This window comes from Protopterus annectens, chromosome 1.part2 (assembly GCF_019279795.1).
Source record: "Protopterus annectens isolate FY-2018-M chromosome 1.part2, PAN1.0, whole genome shotgun sequence".
NCBI classification, from domain to species: Eukaryota; Metazoa; Chordata; order Ceratodontiformes; family Protopteridae; genus Protopterus; species Protopterus annectens.
Window position 1 is genome coordinate 89,775,550 of NC_056727.1, and position 18,303 is coordinate 89,793,852.

At 40.1% G+C, this 18,303-nt stretch overlaps 1 protein-coding gene across 1 annotated transcript in view; it reads left to right on the top strand.

Moving 5' to 3' along the window:
• Positions 1 to 18,303, top strand: part of PAPOLG (poly(A) polymerase gamma) — a gene marked incomplete in the record, with an annotated part of 1,229,485 nt that overhangs the window by 1,128,670 nt on the left and 82,512 nt on the right.

Genomic DNA, 18,303 nt, shown 5'->3' on the forward strand with positions numbered 1-18,303 from the left:
ACAGTTTGACTAGCAGGCAAGCAGACGTACACACACAAACACAAAGGTGAAACAGGGTTTGTGCCATTGTCCCCATTATTGTTGGCTTGGTATGGAATTCTTAAACAAAAGTAGTTGACGGGTATGAATACATGGTGTTAGTAAATATGCTTTATTTGCTGCAGTGTGGATGGTCACTGTAGTGAAGACATTATTTTGCTAATTAACTGTTTCAACTCAAAAGGAAAGTGTGATGACTACGTTTGTACTATATTTTACAACAGAAATAGTAAGTAGTCATTTATCTGTTGTAAAATAACCCAGTCTGATGTTGTTAATCTTCTTTCCATTCATCACTGATGGGTTGTCTGTTCCGTCCTCGGAACCGAATCGGCCTAATACCAAGCTCGCTCCAGCCAAAAACTCTCGGGCAAAGCTTTTACCCATAGTGCCCTTCTCCCTTTTACCCCACATCTCGTTTGCCGTGTAGCCATAAAGCCACATTCAAGCCAAGCTCTCAGCTAAGTGTTAAATTTTTGATATTTTCCTGAATATTGTGTATCTACTTCTTATTCTTTGTTGGCATTTTGGTATTTCTTTACTTTTGAATCTGTCGATAGACCTTTTACCCTTCTGTTTTTACCATTTTGGTAATCTTCAGTACCATTGGTGATACGGCCTTTCTCCCTGCCCCTTGTGGTATTTTTTAAATACCATCATTGGTATTTCTCCTCCTCCTTTCACCTTGTCTCATATATTTATATATATATATATATATATATATATATACATATATATATATATAATCTATATACTCACAGCAAGAGGTTCTCCGGTTCGATCCTCAGCTGGGGTGCCTTCTGTGCGGAGTCTGCATGTTCTCCCTGTGGTCACGTGGGTTTCCTCCGCGTGCTCCGGTGTCCTCCCACATCCCAAAGACATGCTGTAGGTGGATTGGACACTCTAAATTGGCCCTAGGCGTGCGTGTGTGTGTGTGTGTGCCTTCTTTGGAAGGTTGGGCGCTGGGCTGTTAACTTGACACTGTAAAACTCCACTGCCAATCATGAGCAGACATGTGATCGCTGTGGCGACCCCTAACCGGGGAAAGCCGAAAGAAGAAGATATATATATATATATATATATATATATATATATATATATATATATATATATATAAAATATAAAATAGAAAACTCTCTGCTTCTGTTCCACTTGGTTTCCTTCTATCTTTGTTGTATGTTTATATTTTTTTCATGATGTTTGACAAAAAAGGCACGTCAGGTTTTAAGCATTGTGCTTCTTGTAAGGGAAAACTGCCCAACAGTGATTCCCATGATGACTGTGTTTATTGTCTGGGGGTGCTATATCTTCCAGTGCAACCTCCTTGTGTGATTTGCCAAAGTTTTAGTCAGCACACTTTAAGCGAGCGCAAAAACAAACTGATTCTGAAGGGCCTCCTTCAGATGCCCTTTTCAGAGGACCTTTCTGCGACAGAGGTCTTATCCCCTCCTACAAAAGAAAAGAAAATGTCCCACTCTCTTCCCTCTTCACCCTCCGGTGACCAGGGCAAGTCTGTTAAGTCTAAAGTACCGAAATTGTCTTCGGAACATAAGTCTGCCTCATCGGCATTAATCTCTTCCATTCCGATTACGACTGTCCCTTTGTGGGCGCCTGTTTCCGCTCCGATATTTTCTATGGCACCGACTACCGATTTTTCAAAGGTTGCTCCTGCTTTGGCACTGAGTACTGCTTTGGCACAGTGCATGCCTTTGATGCCTACTTCTGTGATTCCATTGACTTCTGTGAAACTTCTGTGTCGGCACCGAGTTCCCCTCTGGCACAGAGTCCTTTCACGGTTCCAATAACTATAATTTTGATGCCACTAGTTCCTGTCTCCAAACTTGAGACATCTGTGCTGATAGACCACACCACGGACCCAATACTCCCCATCAACAGATCCTTTCCTAAGGTAAGTATGTAGTCCGTTCCTAGAATGACCCGAGTCCCCATTGGGAGTGTCCACTAGATCCACCAGGAGCCTTTTTGAGTTTGATGTGGTGCGTCTTTTGGATCAGCTGTTGACAGCCAGGGGGATACCCACTCCGTCTAGGACCCATCTGCTTGCAGGACCTGGGTTGGTTTCTCCACGGACTCCATCCTACTCTCCTCCTTTGACCGTACCAGTTCCAAAGTCTTCAGGTCCGACGTCCTATTTGGAACCCCCCATTTCGGCACCAATAGTGGACCTCACTGTGGCTACGGGACCATCCCTTTGGCCTTCGGTCCCTTCAGAACTGAGCCTTCCTCAACTTGTGATTGGGTTGCGGGCTGTTAGGTTCTGAGTATGGTTCTGAGTGTGTCTATGGTTCCGTCCGCAGTGCCAGGAGCCCTGTCTGCACTGATCCTGGTTGAGGCTTCTCCCTCTGGAGAGAGTTTGGCAGAGATGAGTGTGACCCTGGATCCGAGGTTGTCACTATGGAGAGGGCACTTGCTTCTGGAAGCATTCCTCCGATGTCGGAACCCCAGACATCTGTTTCCCCTGAGCTACAGGTGACACAAGCCACTGCCCCGGGACACCTGGCACGAAAGACGCAGGAGATCCCGTTACAGGGTACCCCCTCTTCCAAGTCCTCCTCAGAGTGCCCCAATAAGGATCCACCATGGAAGAGATCATGCAAGAGGAAACACATAGACTCCCCTGAAGAATCTCTGACGGAGGATACAGATTTCGATGACTGGGAAGGGTCCCACGGTCACCCCCTGATGCTGTCCCCTTTGGCAACATCCTCGAAATGTTAAAACAGAAAGATGATTGGAAGCCCACTAACCCTTCTTCTGAGGAGTCCGTGCTTCTGAAGGCTTTGTGTGCCTGGCCATCTACCTCTTGGGTGACCCCGCCTGCAGACGAGCTGGTACAACTCGTGGTGCAGTGCGCCTGGATGAACCCTGATTCTGTTGAGTCTTTCCCTCGGAGACCTGACAAGATACTATCCCGCCCCCTGAGGAGAACCCACATTGGTCTAGAGGTTTACCAGTTGATGCTGTGGTGGTGGTGGCCGCCACAAAAAGGATCTTGGCAAAGAGAGTCATACTGTTTATCCACCTAACAGGAAGTCCCGGGCTGTGGACAGATTAGGGAAGTGAGTTTTTGCTTCAGCGACTTTTGCCATACATTCTCTGAATTATTTGGCACATTTTATGAGGCTCCAAAGAGACTTGGTTTCCGAACTCTCTGGAATGCTCGCAGGACAGGTGTCTGACTGGGTAAGAGATAAGGTTGCTTCGTAGCTCGTAACCTTAGAAACTATCTCCAATTCGTCCATGAGGTTGCTCTCACATGCAACCAAAGGGGTGGCTAGAGCGACTGGTTCAGGCATAGTTATGAGACGACATGCCTGGATGCGCCTCTGTGACTTCGTGGATCCTTTAAAGTCTTCCTTCCTGAACGCTCCAGTTGAAGCATCTTCTCTTTTTGGCCCTAAGGTGAAAGACACCCTAGCCAGGTGTGAGAAGGACAGTAAGACCCTGTCTGCCATAGGTCTTCGTTTTTCCAATCCACAGCATTCCTTTTCCAGGAACCAGAGGAGTGGAAAATTGTGGCACAGAAAATCTCAGGGTCCTTTCTGTGCCATACTTGGTGGTGATTCCCCCAGGGGCAGAGGGGTTAATTCTGGAAGACGCCCCTACTGAGGCAGAGGGGGTCTGTGTAATCAGGGACCCAGAGATTAATTTTCTAGGCAGCCTTACCCGCGCTCCTGAAGTGTGGCCCGATTGCTTTCCTCTGGAAGTGGTCACAGCACGTTTCTTTCTTCACCACAATGCCTGGCAATCAATAACTTCCGACCGTTTGGTGCAGAAAATTATAATCAGAGGCTACACCATTCCCCTTATCACTTATCCAAAGCTTCCTACAAAACTTCCTGACATTCCACCCAGTCAAAGGGGAGAAGCAGCTGCTTCCAACACTGGGAATTAAAAATAGTTCCGCAAGTAATGTTCCTGATAGAAGGTGCAGCTCTGCTCTTGTTAATCTGTCATGCCTTTAATAATATTTTTTTTGTAGTTACAATAAAAAGGAAAAAAAAAAGTATGTGTGGTAGAGGTGGAGTAAGTGTTTTGTGAAAAACAATCTGCTGTTTAGTATAACTGAAGTAAAGCCAGATGATGATATGCTGCAAATTATTACATTCAACTACAAATACCTTTGACTTTCATTCTTTTAAACCTAAGCAGTAGATCGGCACCACAAAACCAGAAAATCAAAACAGAATAACATTTCCTAACAGTACACGTATCATACTGTTCTGCCGTTTAAATAAATTAAAGACATGTACATATATTTATTACTTAATGTTGCTTAATATTTATTACTTAATGTTGCTTTTCTGTTTATTGTGGCTTATCAGTATTCATTGTACAGTAAGTATTCAAATCAAAAGCCATTATTAAATTCCTGATTCTTTAGATAAATGTATGTAAACAGTATTTATTGAATAATGAATAACTTACTAATAATATGCAATAAACGGTCTTTCTCGGTCGGGGGTGTCATGTCAACTGTCACCATCTCTCGCAATTCATTGCTACTATCCTACCTTCTTCAACAGTCATGCCTGACTGTTGCAGGTCTTCTCGCACACAATCCATTTCTTTATGTGATGCCCTCATTTCTTCCTGCCTTTTTCACCAGATTGTTTTCTGGTTTTCTGCATATGTGCCTGAGCCACAATAATCTGTTCTTTGACTAATATCATTGTACTTTGGCTTCTGCTCTGATGTCTTCATTTCTTCGTCTGTCCCACAGTGTGCATCCTATCACCTATCACCGCTAGCATCTTCGATCCCAAATGACTGGAGAATAAGCATACTAGTGCCATTGTACACGAGCAAAGGGAACATTCATAACCGTGTCTAGTACAGAAGCATTATATTTATTTATTTCACATTTGTTAATCAGGTTAGTCCAGCTGAGTTTGCAAACAAGCCCATTTTCGGTGGAGACCCAAGGGGAAAGCGCCCCAGCAAACATAAGCAAAGTTAAACATACAGGAGAAAAAACTATTAAAAATAACAATGCAAATACAAAATTAATTATAAAGAGAAAAACAAAAGAAAAAAATATGAACATTAAGGGTTGCACTGATAGCAGTGGTCTAAAATTTACTACATATGAGAGAACAAAAAGATATCAGTTGTTCAAAAGAAGGACAATGTGTAAACATTGATAGGAAGTGGGGGGGGGACAATGCTTGTCACACTGCATGAAAGTTTTGGAAAGGGTGATTGATCAACGAATATGCAGAGTAGTAGAAAGTAAGATGGTAGAGCAGTTTTGATTCAGATCAGTATGCAGCACAACTGGCTTGATTGCAGTGAGAAAGATAATTGAGAAGAAGCTAGAGATGAGGAAAGAGTCCAACTGGGCATTCTGAGACGTGGAAATACCCATATGAGCAAGGACTTCAGCAAAGGATAGAGTAATGTAATGAAAAACTGAAAGCACATGGAATGAAACTAAGCATAGATAAGAGAGTTGTAATGGAAACGAATGGAAGAAATCAGAAGCAGCTGAGAATTGATGGAGAAGGGAAAATAGTGGAACAGGCTAACAGCTTCAAGTATCTCAGAGGGGTGGTTGAGTAGAAGGGAAATCTAAATGAGGAGGTCAAATCTAGAATCAGAGGGGCTGCAGAGACACTAAGCAAGTTCTTGAGGAACCCCATGCAGCCACCAGGAGAACATGCAGACTTTACACAAACAGAGGCTAGAGATCTGAATCAGACCTTGTAAACTTTTTTGTCTGAGGTGCATATCTTAACCATTGCACCATAATGTCTCTGCGATGAGATATTCTGTGACATTCTTAAGCATTCCGGAGAGCACCACACATTACCATGTGCATTGAGCTGTGTGTGTGTGTGTGTGGCCCATGCTCTTGCGTGATTCTAAAAACCTGAGCCGTACCATAGTCATAGTGTATAAACAGGTGCCTCATACATCTGCATGGCAATAATAGCATATGGTACCATACCTCAGAAAAAAACTTTTCTGTAATACTACCACTATTCAGTTTAATTATGTCTGAGAATGTGGGGGGGGGGGGGTTGATGACTGTATCACTGAAGCCTCTTCCTTCCTTTTGTGTTATTTTCTTGAGCTTTGGATATTTCTTAATAGATTGACTTTCAAAATGCTAGCATTAATCACCTACATTTGTATGTTTGTGCATTTTGATAAATGTAATTAAAATATATATATATATATATATATATATATATATATTTTTTTTTTTTTTTTTTTTGGATAAATGTAATATAGATATATATATATGTGTGTGTGTGTAGATATATATATATCTATATATATCTATATATATATATATATACATATATATACATACACACACACACACACACACACACACAAACATACGTAACCCCCTTTTTCACCATTTTTGCATATGGAGTCAGGTTATCACATCAACAGTAACCATCATGTAGATGCAGTGTTCACACTGTCAGGTGGCTATCATATATATATATATATATATATATATATATATTTTTTTTTTTTTTACACACACACACTTGATTGAAAACACATTTGGTTGAAAATGAAATTACTAGGACCACTTCACTGAAAACTCACTTGACTGAAACTCATTTAGTTGAAAGTTATAAATGGCCTTTTCCCCACTGGAGTTAGTATCTAAAGTAAGGGCGGGTGGGGGTGAAGCCCCCCACATATCTAGGTTCTATATCCTCTTTTGGAAACACTTATTCATTGCACTTGTAAATATCACTGTGTATAGTTTAAAATGTTTATAATATGTGGGGGGGCTACGCCTACCCCACCCTTACTTTATATACTAACTCCAGGACCGCACTACAGTGGGGAAAAGACCATTTATAACTTTCAACGAAATGAGTTTTCAGTGAAGTGAGCTTTCAGTGAAGTGGTCCTAGTAATTTCATTTTCAGTCAAGTGAGTTTTCAATCGACCGTAGTAGACCCATATATATATATATATATATATATATATATATATATATATATATATATATATATATATATATACACACACACACACACACACACACACACACACACACACACACACACATATATATATATATATATATATACACACACACATTATATATATTTATATCTATATCTATAAATATATCCATACACGGGTTACCTTCATTTGATCGAAATTTCATTTGACTGACAACCAGTAATTCAGTACACTTCAAGGCAAATAATAGGGATTGGTCCCCCTCCCAAATGTCGTGCAACCCTGGAGTTGGTATATATAGTTAGGGGGGCGTGGGGTGTGAAGCCCACCACCTAGTTTCCTTTAAAAGAAGAAACTAGCACAAAAAGTACAGATTTTGAAAGAATATAGGTGGGGGGGATTCACCCCCATACCCCCCCCCCAATGTGGGGGGCTGTGCCCACCCCCCCCTTGACTATATATACCAACTCCAGGGTCACACGACCTTGGGGAGGGGGATAAATCCATGTTATTTGCCTTGAATACTGGTTTTTGATCAAATTAAATTTTGATCAAATGAGTTTAAATCAAATGAAATTTCGAGCAAATGAAGGTAACCCATATAGACACACATACTAATTTAGGTAAACATATATGTCAGTATATACACAGAAATTATAAATGTGTATACATATATATAGTTTGATGTCTATATACATTGTGTACATATATGTGTGTATATATGTACCCACACAAACATATGGCTGTGGAAAATTAGTTTGTCATGTAAGGAGAGTTATTTTTGGATACGCATACTCGTTTTGGGGGTGGCATACACGCAATATAGAAACCACATTTAAACTAATTTTCTGATGTCCACAACATAATACATTGCAAAAATAGCACTTTCAAAAATCTATCTTGTCACGTCCCTTTCTCAACCTTCCTGATATGAGAGTAAGTACAATGTCATGATGACTTATTCTTTGGGGGGTGGGAGGCAGAAGCCACCTGTGCCATAATGTATGCTTGTGCTGTAATATACTAGAGTTTCCATTTTATGTTGCTTAGGTTTAAATGAACCTAGTACTTAGCAATGTAATTTCCAATGATGATCTGACAGTACTTGTGAAATTCACAGAACAAACATTCTGAAAAAATATATTAATTACCTGTTAATTCAGTGAGAGTTTATATTTGTAAATGTACTCTTGTTTTTTTTTTTTTCTGAACCATTCTGCTCTTCTGCACATTCTAGAAAGTACATCACCCTGAGATCTCATCATAATGCTGCTATGCATGTTATCTGTGCCAGATGGAAATAAATTGCATCAAGAATGCAGCCTCATATATCACAATTTAAAAAGACGACTTTCACAACTGTAAATAACACTTGGTTTTATTTTGGGGAACCTGATATATATATATACACATACATACATACATAATATATTTATGTATGTTTGTCTACCAGATTTGACATATGCACATTCGCTACAAATGTATGTGTGTTTTATATATCAAGTGTATATGGTTATGTATGCGTGTGCATATAAACAAATGTATATAGAGAGAGATCTGTCATATATATATATATATATATATATATATATATATATATATCTACCATGACCCAGCAAAGTGTAATTAGGCGAGCCCTATTTCGTGAAAGTGCATTTTTGCCGAAATGCATTTTCGCCAAAAGGCAACTAAGCGGAAAGCAATGGGGGCTGTTGCTTAGATCGCGAAACAGCGGGGATAAGGAAATATTCCCTTTTCCCCCACTGTAGTGCGATCTCGGAGTGAGAATATAAAAGTAGTGGGGGGGCACAGTGGGGCTTGCCCCCTGCATAAATATTGTTAGTGTTGTGTTTTTTTTTGTTTTCATTTAATTTTTTCGTGAAAGTGCATTTCAGCAAAAGTGCACGTTCGCAAAAAAACAACTCTCCTTATTACATTTCATTGAAACGTAATTTTGATGGGTCAAAGTAGACTCCTATAGATGTGTGTGTGTATGTATATATGTGTGTGTGTAGATATATATATATATATATATATATATATATATATATATATATATATATATATATATATATAGAGAGAGAGAGAGAGAGAGATGTGTATGTGTATATATCGATATAGATATAGATATCTATATATATGTGTATATATATATATATATATATATATATATATATATATATATATATATAGATATAGATATATATTTCACATCTACATATATGTACACATGTATATCTATCTATATATCTATCTATATATATATATATATATATATATATATATACACACACACACACACACACACACACACACACACACACACACAGGGCAGGTCTTTTGGCCCAGTGCTTATTTGTTCAACCTAGAAAAACTGCAACTTGGTTTTACTGAACATTGGATTTGCTGAACATGCATTTTCCCAATTTTGGTTATAGTTAGTTGTACATGTAGAAGCTCAAGTACATTACATTGCTTGACCCACCTTGAAGTGTGATGTAAATAAACATCTTCAGCCTTTGTCCCTTTCTGTGCAGTAGCTGGTATAAATGTGTGAATAGCATTATATATAGCCCTGCTTGTATGCTGTCTGTGGCTTTGAACTATGTCTGAGTGACAACACAGACATCTATATTCTCCAAAATGAGGAGAGCTTGTTGGGAGTGGTAAGACAATGTTTTCCATTTGCTTTGTGGCACCAACCTTGGAAAAGGTAAAATGATTCTCACTGCTAGGATAATACCTGCCTGGGGCAAATAGTTGGAGAACTCCATCATGCCTGTGTTTATATAGTTCAGGGAGGTGCACCTCGGATCCCTAATGCCTACATGGACTATGACTAAATCATAGTAGTGCTTATGGTTCAGTGACTTGAATGTGTGTGTGATCTGATGGATCCTGGCCTCTGTTGGATAACTGACCATAACCCTCTCCTTGTTCAGCATGGTGAGTAGGACGTCAGTTTGTCTCACAATGGAGTGTCCTGTGACCAGTATTTCATTGTGAGGTTGTCTGCCTTATGATCTTAAGATCTTAGACATTTTGAGACACTGTGAGATGTGGTGAATGTGTCATGATGGGTGTTGCACTGGTAATTTGTTTTGGATTTTGTTGAAGGCGCTTATTGTAATTTTTTTTTCTCATAGGCCTTTGATTAGGTAGTGAACTTTTAAGAGTCTCCACGTTTTTCTCCCTTTTCAGCCGAGGCCCAGGCAGAAAAGGTCCACAGATAAAAAAAAAAAAAAAAACAGAAAATATATATGCACATGTGAAAATTGACATATTACAATATATTGTAAATACAAAGATTAATACAAATATTAATGCACATAAATGTAAAATAAATAAAAAAATAAATATGACGTACAATAATGAACACGTACCATCATTAAAGCAAGATCATGTAACATTGAAACATGCTGACATGTTATAAGTATGGCAGTTCATTACTCACTTATAAAGCAAATGTCGAAATAGAAAAATTCAAATGGTGTATGAGGAGGAGGAGAGAAAAGGAAGGAAGAGTGAGAAAAAGTATTTGTTAGAAGTAGTAATAGGGGTAGATATGGCAGGCAACAGAAATGAGTAAAAGCAAACTTATGAGTAAGAGGAAAAAAACTATAACAATCAATAAAAAGGTCACACAAAAAATAATCTAGTCAAAAACGCAAGAAGAAAAATCTAGCAAAACTAGACTTTCCACTGTGTGATCCCTTAAACCTCTTGTGTCAGAGGCGACATGGGATATATGCAAATTACCCTTTAAGGACATGAGTCTATATCACATTATCGAAAATTGAAAATATCTAACTGCTGAAATGTCTTATATGTCGTTCAACAAAATGTTTTTTGTGAGATTGCAGTACAGAGAGGATCTGAAAATTTGCCCTTTCCTAACTGTAGTGTGATCTCGGAGTTGGTGTGTATAATTAGTAAGGGGTGTGGGGACGCAGACCCCCACAAAAACGGTTTTGATGAACGGCATATTTGCCATTTCAGCCGTTCAATATTTTCATATTTCAGTAATGTGATATAGATGCAAGGACATCAGATGTTTCAGCTAAATGGCAATTCTGAGTGTCCATGACTTTTTCTTTGAAGTCTGTTTATGGAGAAATTCAGGCCAAAAAATCCAAACCCTACTAGCTGTGGGCATGCATGTTTCTGCCTTCTTATCGCATCATCAGCACAGCATAAGTGCAATGTTTGGCTAACATTTGGAAACACAGGGTTGTCGTACCCAACTGATATCCATAAACCATAGGGTGACTGCAAAATATCCCAGCTAACAAACTACAACAATGGGTAAAAGCGTCACACAGAAATAGTCGTTTAAATAACACAAAAAGGAAAATCTAGCAAAAGTAGACTTTCCCCTGTCTAGAAAAAGTATATACATTCATAAAGTATATACGTGTGTGTGTGTGTTGAGGTGATAGATGATATCATGAAGAAATCTCTACACATTTCCAGGGAGGGAGATGCAATGGTTTTGTAGATCATGTATTTGGATGCTTCTGGAATGCCAGACGTTGATAACATTAGATTTTGTCCATTTTACATGGCTCACTATTACACTTTTTCTTACTTTGAAGTAAGATGGACGGCAAGCTGTCAGACAGCACAATTAAGACACCTCTAGGCATCATGACTAGCTGTGGCATAACCGTCAACACATTACTTTTGCTAAATCTCCTCTTCCATTGACTTTTTTGTTCAAACTCTAAGCATGCTTAGGAGTCCTGATGTGTGCAGTCCCCTTTCAGATGGTATGACTGACATTTCCCGAAGTGCCACTCCCTTCCTGTCAGGAGCAGTCAGGTTCATTGTTATTCAGCTGCCATCACATATTATACTTTCTGTAGTCATTCGCATGTTTACTGTTTTAGTTTCTGAATTAGAGGTTTCCTTCACTGGTGCAGTATTCTCTTTCAATATGTACGAGGGTGAGCATGTGGGTAAGTGGGGGGAACGTGTGTGGGGGTAGGAACCATATGTGTGTGTGAAAACATGAAAACACCAGTTGATTGGGACACAGTAGCCATGTAACACTGTTTTGTAGAGAGCTGGCCACTGTGTCATGGTCATGTGATATTCTGGCTGTGTGTGTGTGTGTTTAATTATTGCATATATAAAGTAACAGAACTGCAGAGCAAAGCTGGACTGACACTGTCTGCAACATCTGTGGGGTGGCTTGAGTTGACGTGCCAATAGTTTTTGCATCTCTTAGCCATTACAGCACTGTTATGGGGAGAGGGAATAAAGCACCAGTGTTCACCAACACTTGTGATGTGCTTGTGTGTGCATGTGCTAGTCAGAGTGTAATGCACAGCAAGATTTTCAGCTGTAGACTGACTAGTGCTAACAAGGTGATGGGTAGTAGGTGTCCTAAGACTGGGTTTGGAGACAAGTGTAGTGACCTTGAACAAGCAGATTTTCCCACATTAGCCACGTATCATTGCTTAGAGTGTGTGATGCAAAAGTACTATAGAGCAAATCTGTACTGACACCTGCTTGCTGCCCTGCTGAAGCGGACAATGGCTCCAGTTGGTGGGGATGAGAGTCCTAAGCTGACCTCCATCAGTTGTTTTCATTTGCCCAAGCTGTTACAGCAGTTTTTTGCAGAGAGGTGGGAAAGCCTCAAAGTTGACTGATATGTTGTGTGGGTGACTGTGTTTGTAGGGAGTGGAATTGTGCTTTTGTTAGTGTGTGGAGTGAATGTTATGCATTGTGAAATGGTGAGATTGAGTAAAATTGTGGTCAGTGTGATCCTTAGTGATTTCATCATTGCTTGATTGAGACATGTACATTGCGCTCTGATGTTCTTCGTGTTTCACTGTTGCAGTCATTACATTTGGGTAATCTGCTAGCAGGTTGCCTTCAGTCGGCCTGAATAACAAAGTATTGGGTCCTGCGTCGGTTGCTGTCTCCTCTTTCATGACGTCAGGTCATCAGGGGTATAAAACACGCAGCTGACGCCATTTTATTTAGGCTTCCTTGCTGCACAGTGCCCGAAGCAGAAGCAGTTCACAAGTGCCAGTCGGCCGACTCCTGAAATTTTCGCATTTGAGTTTCAGAACCGAAGTATTCAAACTAAAGTGAAGTACACCGTTGGGAAAACTTTTTCTTGCTCCTTACCGATGTCAGTAAAAGTTAATTGCATTACTTGTGGGAAGCAAATACCTCATAAGGATTTTCATTTGTACTGTATTCCTTGCCTAGGCCCAAATCATAACTTGCCTTGCTGTTGGTTTTGTGCTAGATTTAACCAACGCACTATTAAGCATCTGTATATTTTTGCTTCTAAATATTTGGATCAAGATTTAATTATCCTGAAATGTTGTCGGTTAGCAATCCGACTACCGGAGTTCACAAAAAGCGCAAAGAAAAAGACAGAGACAGACCGTCGAGGTCCAAAACTGACAACGAAGCTTCTCCCAAGCCAGTCGCTGGTTCACCGGTACTCAGTGAGGCGCTTTCGAAGCCCCTTATACCCACTACTTGCGAGTCGCATGCCTCTACCAAGGCCCATTCCGAGTCCGGTATTCCACGAGATTCTCAGAGTATTGAACCCACGGATGTCTCTCCCTTGGATGGGTCCGGAGCCGCTGAGCAGGCACCAGCTTCTGAGGGTGTTTTCAGCCCTCAACATTTTTATATTAAACTGACGCCAGCCTCAAAAACGAGATAAAAAACTTCTATGTCTAAAAAAATACTGACGCATAAGCCACGTGCTCAGGCCTCTATGCCTAAAAAATAGATGATCAAAATGGCTGAAGAATCCATCCCATCTGCATCTCCTCCTCAGGATTACTCTTTTGGAGAAACTTTGCATACTTTAAGGGAACATTTTCACTGGGAGAGTCAGGACCACTTCTCTAAGGAAGTCTGAGCAGCTACCGGTAGCATTTGCTGCAGGGTCAGAGGGGAAGGCTATATCAAAGCAGACTATTTCTAAGTGGATAAGCCACTGCATTCGTTTCTGCTACTTGCACCATAGTAAACCTGTGCCCAAGGGGATCAGGTCACATTCCACCAGGGCTGCCTCTACCTCAGCAGCTTTTCTCAGAGGGGTTCCAACTAAAGACATTCTAGAGGCTGCTACTTGGAGCTCTGTTGGTACCGTCACAAAGCATTATCATTTGCCTCTCTTCTCCAAATCCAGGGCAGGCTTTGCCACTGCAGTTCTGCAGGGCCGTGTAGCCACGTCTAATGCTATTTAGTTCCATCCTCCCATCCATAGCTTTGGAATTCTACCCAAATGTAATGACTGCAACAGTGAAACATGAAGAACATAGTACAGTTATGTGCACTTACCATAAATGTAGATTTTCGAGTTTATTCACTGTTGCAGTCTGGGTTACCCGCCCGCCATCCCCCTTTTGTATAACTTTTCTTTCCTTCACTATATACTAAAGCCTTTGTGGTATATTTGCTTTTAGATGAAGGTAAAGTTTGTTGATAAAAGTGCATTTGCATATTTTTCTGTTTATTTATATATATATATATATATATATATATATATATATATATTTATTTGGATGTATTTTTGCTCCCCATTTGGGGGGGGGGGGGCACCTGCCATCTGGGGCAAGAAAAACTGAATAAAATGGCATCGGCTGCATGTTTATACTCCTGACGTCATGGAAGAGGAGACCGCAACCGACACAGGACCCAAGACTTTGTTATTCAGACTGACTGAGGGCAACCTGCCAGCAGATTACCCAAATGTAATGACTGCAACAGTGAATACACACGAACGTCTACATTTATGGTAAGTGTACACAACTGTACTTTTGTCAGTATATTTGAGTGCCCTGTTTGGAGTATGATATCACTGCTACAGCTGCTGTTTCAATACATTTGTGTAATGAAGTATATACATGCTTGTCTGATTTGGGGTAGTTGCAGTGAAGAACAGTTGAGTACTAGTGTTGGATCGTTTATCAGTGTATACCACAAGTGTCCCTAATTTTGGCTTATACTTTGATCTGGCATACTACATTCCCTAATGTTTTGTGAAAAAGGTGTTAAATTCTCATGAACAAATAATGACATTCATTGTGATTAGACATTTTTTTTCCTTTAGAAAATTAATCCTAATTCATGTAGTCTTATTTTGTGACCTTACTATATCTGCGGTGGTGGTGCTGCGGTAGCGTTGTCGCCTCACAGTAAGACGTTGTCCTGTTCGATTCTCAGCTAGAGTGTCTTCTGTGTGGAGACGTGCGTGAATGGGCGTACCTTCGTTGAAGGTTGTGCATCAGGGCTGGCAACTCTGCACGTAAAAATCTACTGCCAATTATTAGCGGACCGGAGTTCTGCTATGGTGACCCCTAACCGGGAAAAGCCGAAATACACAACAACAACAACTAAATCAGTAGTAGTGCCGTTTTAAAAAGTATCTGATTTGGTAGCTTCCTCCAGGAATCTGTTGCTGAGAGGATGAGAGAGACGCTACAAGCATACAACTAAGACAAACTACATAAAGCAAAAGTAACAAAGCACTAGGTCACATCAGAGCTTTGAGAGGTTATTGTTGAGAAGAAACCGAGAGCTGTTTCATTTTTATGTAAAGCTTGGAATTGAATGCCATAGTTCAGGTTATGCTATAATAGAATAACTATGGAAAGATAACCCCATGAGCAGCCAGAATGCAATTCAAATTGAATATCTTACCGTGCACATTTTAATAAATGGATAGATTTGGTCTAAACTCTGGATTGGCGTGTGTGTGTTTGTGTGTATGTGTGTGTGTTTTTTTTAAGAAATAATTCCTGGGAAATGCAATTCAGAAATAGACATATGAGGGAACAGTTTTAGTGGCACACCAGTCTGTGATTTGATCAATGTATATTGTCTTTCAAAGTTGACTGATAATCTAGCCAAGATGGAAATGTCATACTCTACCTCATTGCAGGAGGGGAGATGGGAGGAGTAACTTGGCCAGGAACTGAAACTTGCAGCACTGCTCTTTGTAAAAAGTCTTCATAATCTCAGTAATTTGTTGACACATTTGCAAGCTTCTTTCAAGGAATGCATAGTACATCAGTAGCAACATTTGTAAAACTCTGTGCAGACCAGTCAGTGACACATGATCTGCAGACTCTCAAACTTGGCAATTTTTTCAGGTCTTCCATTCTAACTAAATGGCAGTCTAATCTGGCAACAAATGTTAGCACTACCTATTCTCACAATCTGTGCTATTGTAGTGCATTATGGGACAGACTTAGCTTTCCAAAAGAATCAGAATGTCATATATATATATATATATATATATATATATATATATATATATATATATATATATATATATAAAATCTGTTGTTGTCCCTATAGGTTCATACTAGGCTATCTGCCCTGGGGCATTTATAAGCCTAGCCCGATTGTGTTTGGCTTATGCCACCCCTTGATTTGAGTATACTGTGCCCTTTTTTTAAAGTTTAGTTTACTGTGCCTCTGTCTAATAGCGACACGGAAGTAATCCCCGGGACAAACCTACGATCCCCCATCCACTCATCAAGATTCTTCTTGAAGAGAGTCAGTGAGGTGCTCTGCCTAACATGAATTGGAATTCTATTCCAGAGCGAAGGGAGCCTCTGGGTTATGAATCTGTCCCTCCAGCATGTTCTATTTATTTCTGTGCTGAGGTTCAAGTCCCTCGAGCGCGTGGCTTTAAGGGATTTAGATTTACTGAGGTGGAGCATGTCCATTAATTCTGGGTGGGACATAGCTTTATATGTCAGGCATAGATCGCCTCGAAGTAGGCGGTATGCAACTGAGTAGAGCTGGAGTTTTTTTAACCGAGCAGCATATGGCATCTGTTTGAGTCCCTTGATCCTCCTGGTGAGGTACTTTTGGAGTCTTTCTAATTGCTGCAGGTATAGGGTAAGGTACATCCCAAAGGGGGCATTGTATTCTATGATGGGCCTGATGAGGGATGAATAAAGGGGCACGATTACCTCTCTTGATCTAGATGTGAATCCTTTCATGATGAGGTGGGCTATGTAGAAGGTCTTTCTAACCACTTTGGCAATGTGGTTGTCAAAGGAGAGATTGCTATCAACTTGGGTCCCCAGATCCCGAATTACCTTCTCTGTACTTAATGGGTTACCACCTATGTGGTAATTTGTGGGCACATTGTTTTTGCCAAAGGGTGTGACTATACACTTTTTGGCATTTAGCTTTAGACCATGGCTCTGGCACCAGTTTTCCGTCTCTGAGACCTTTTTCAAGGATGTTTGTGTCAGCTGGAGAGTCAGTTATGGCGCCCAGTTTGCAGTCATCTGCGAACTTGGTGAGCCATAGTCCTCCCATGTTGGCCTGTACCTCAGAAAAGTAAATACCGAACAAGAGAGGTCCCAGGACAGAACCTTGTGGGACGCCACTTGTGACCGGTTTTGAGTCTGACATGGCCCCAGCAACTCTGACTCTGTGGGTTCTGTCTTTGAGCCAGTTTGCGACCCATCCTGTGACATAGGGGTTTATATTTAGGCTGGATAGCTTATCTATGATGCCTGAGTGGGATATTGTGTCAAATGCCTTTGCGAGGTCGAGATAGGCTGTGTGGACTACCTTAGAAAACAAACAAAGGCCAGCAAAACGGTTCCAAAGGCTTTATTGGAATAAAGTAGGTGCTGAAAGCACCATAATACTCTCACCACAACAGAACAATATGTTGAAACATAGCCTCAAACTAGTTTCGGTGGAACACCTTCTTCAGTGAGGACAAATAGCAAAGACAAACTCCATTGAGCACACTCCATATTTAAATATAATTCCACAGCCAATCAACAAATGGCTTTCCCTTTACTGCATGTAATTAGTTTAAAGTGTACAGAATCTTTGTTGAATAAAATGCACTTCCCATAATATGTTGATCTAATCAACTATTCAAAACACAAAATATAATATTATGTACATAACCATATAATCATAAATAAATAAACAAATGTTACAAAATATAATATGTAATACAAATATAAGATAAATTATAAATGGTCATTTAGTCCAGGTGGGAATAGAGCACCCAAATGTATAATCCAGTATTTTTCTTTGTTAGTAAGAATACTTGGCCAACCCAACTGATTCTGTCTATTCCCCTGTATTTTATCAATAACTGTAAATATAAATTTCGCAGATGGATGTTTAATGGAATGTTGGTATAAAGCATTACTGATTTTATGATTCCGAATATCACTGCGATGTTCCCCTATTCTGATTCTGAGAGACCTGGAAGTTTTACCTACATAGAAAGCTTGGCAATGACATGTAGCTAAATAAATCACCCAACTAGATGAACAA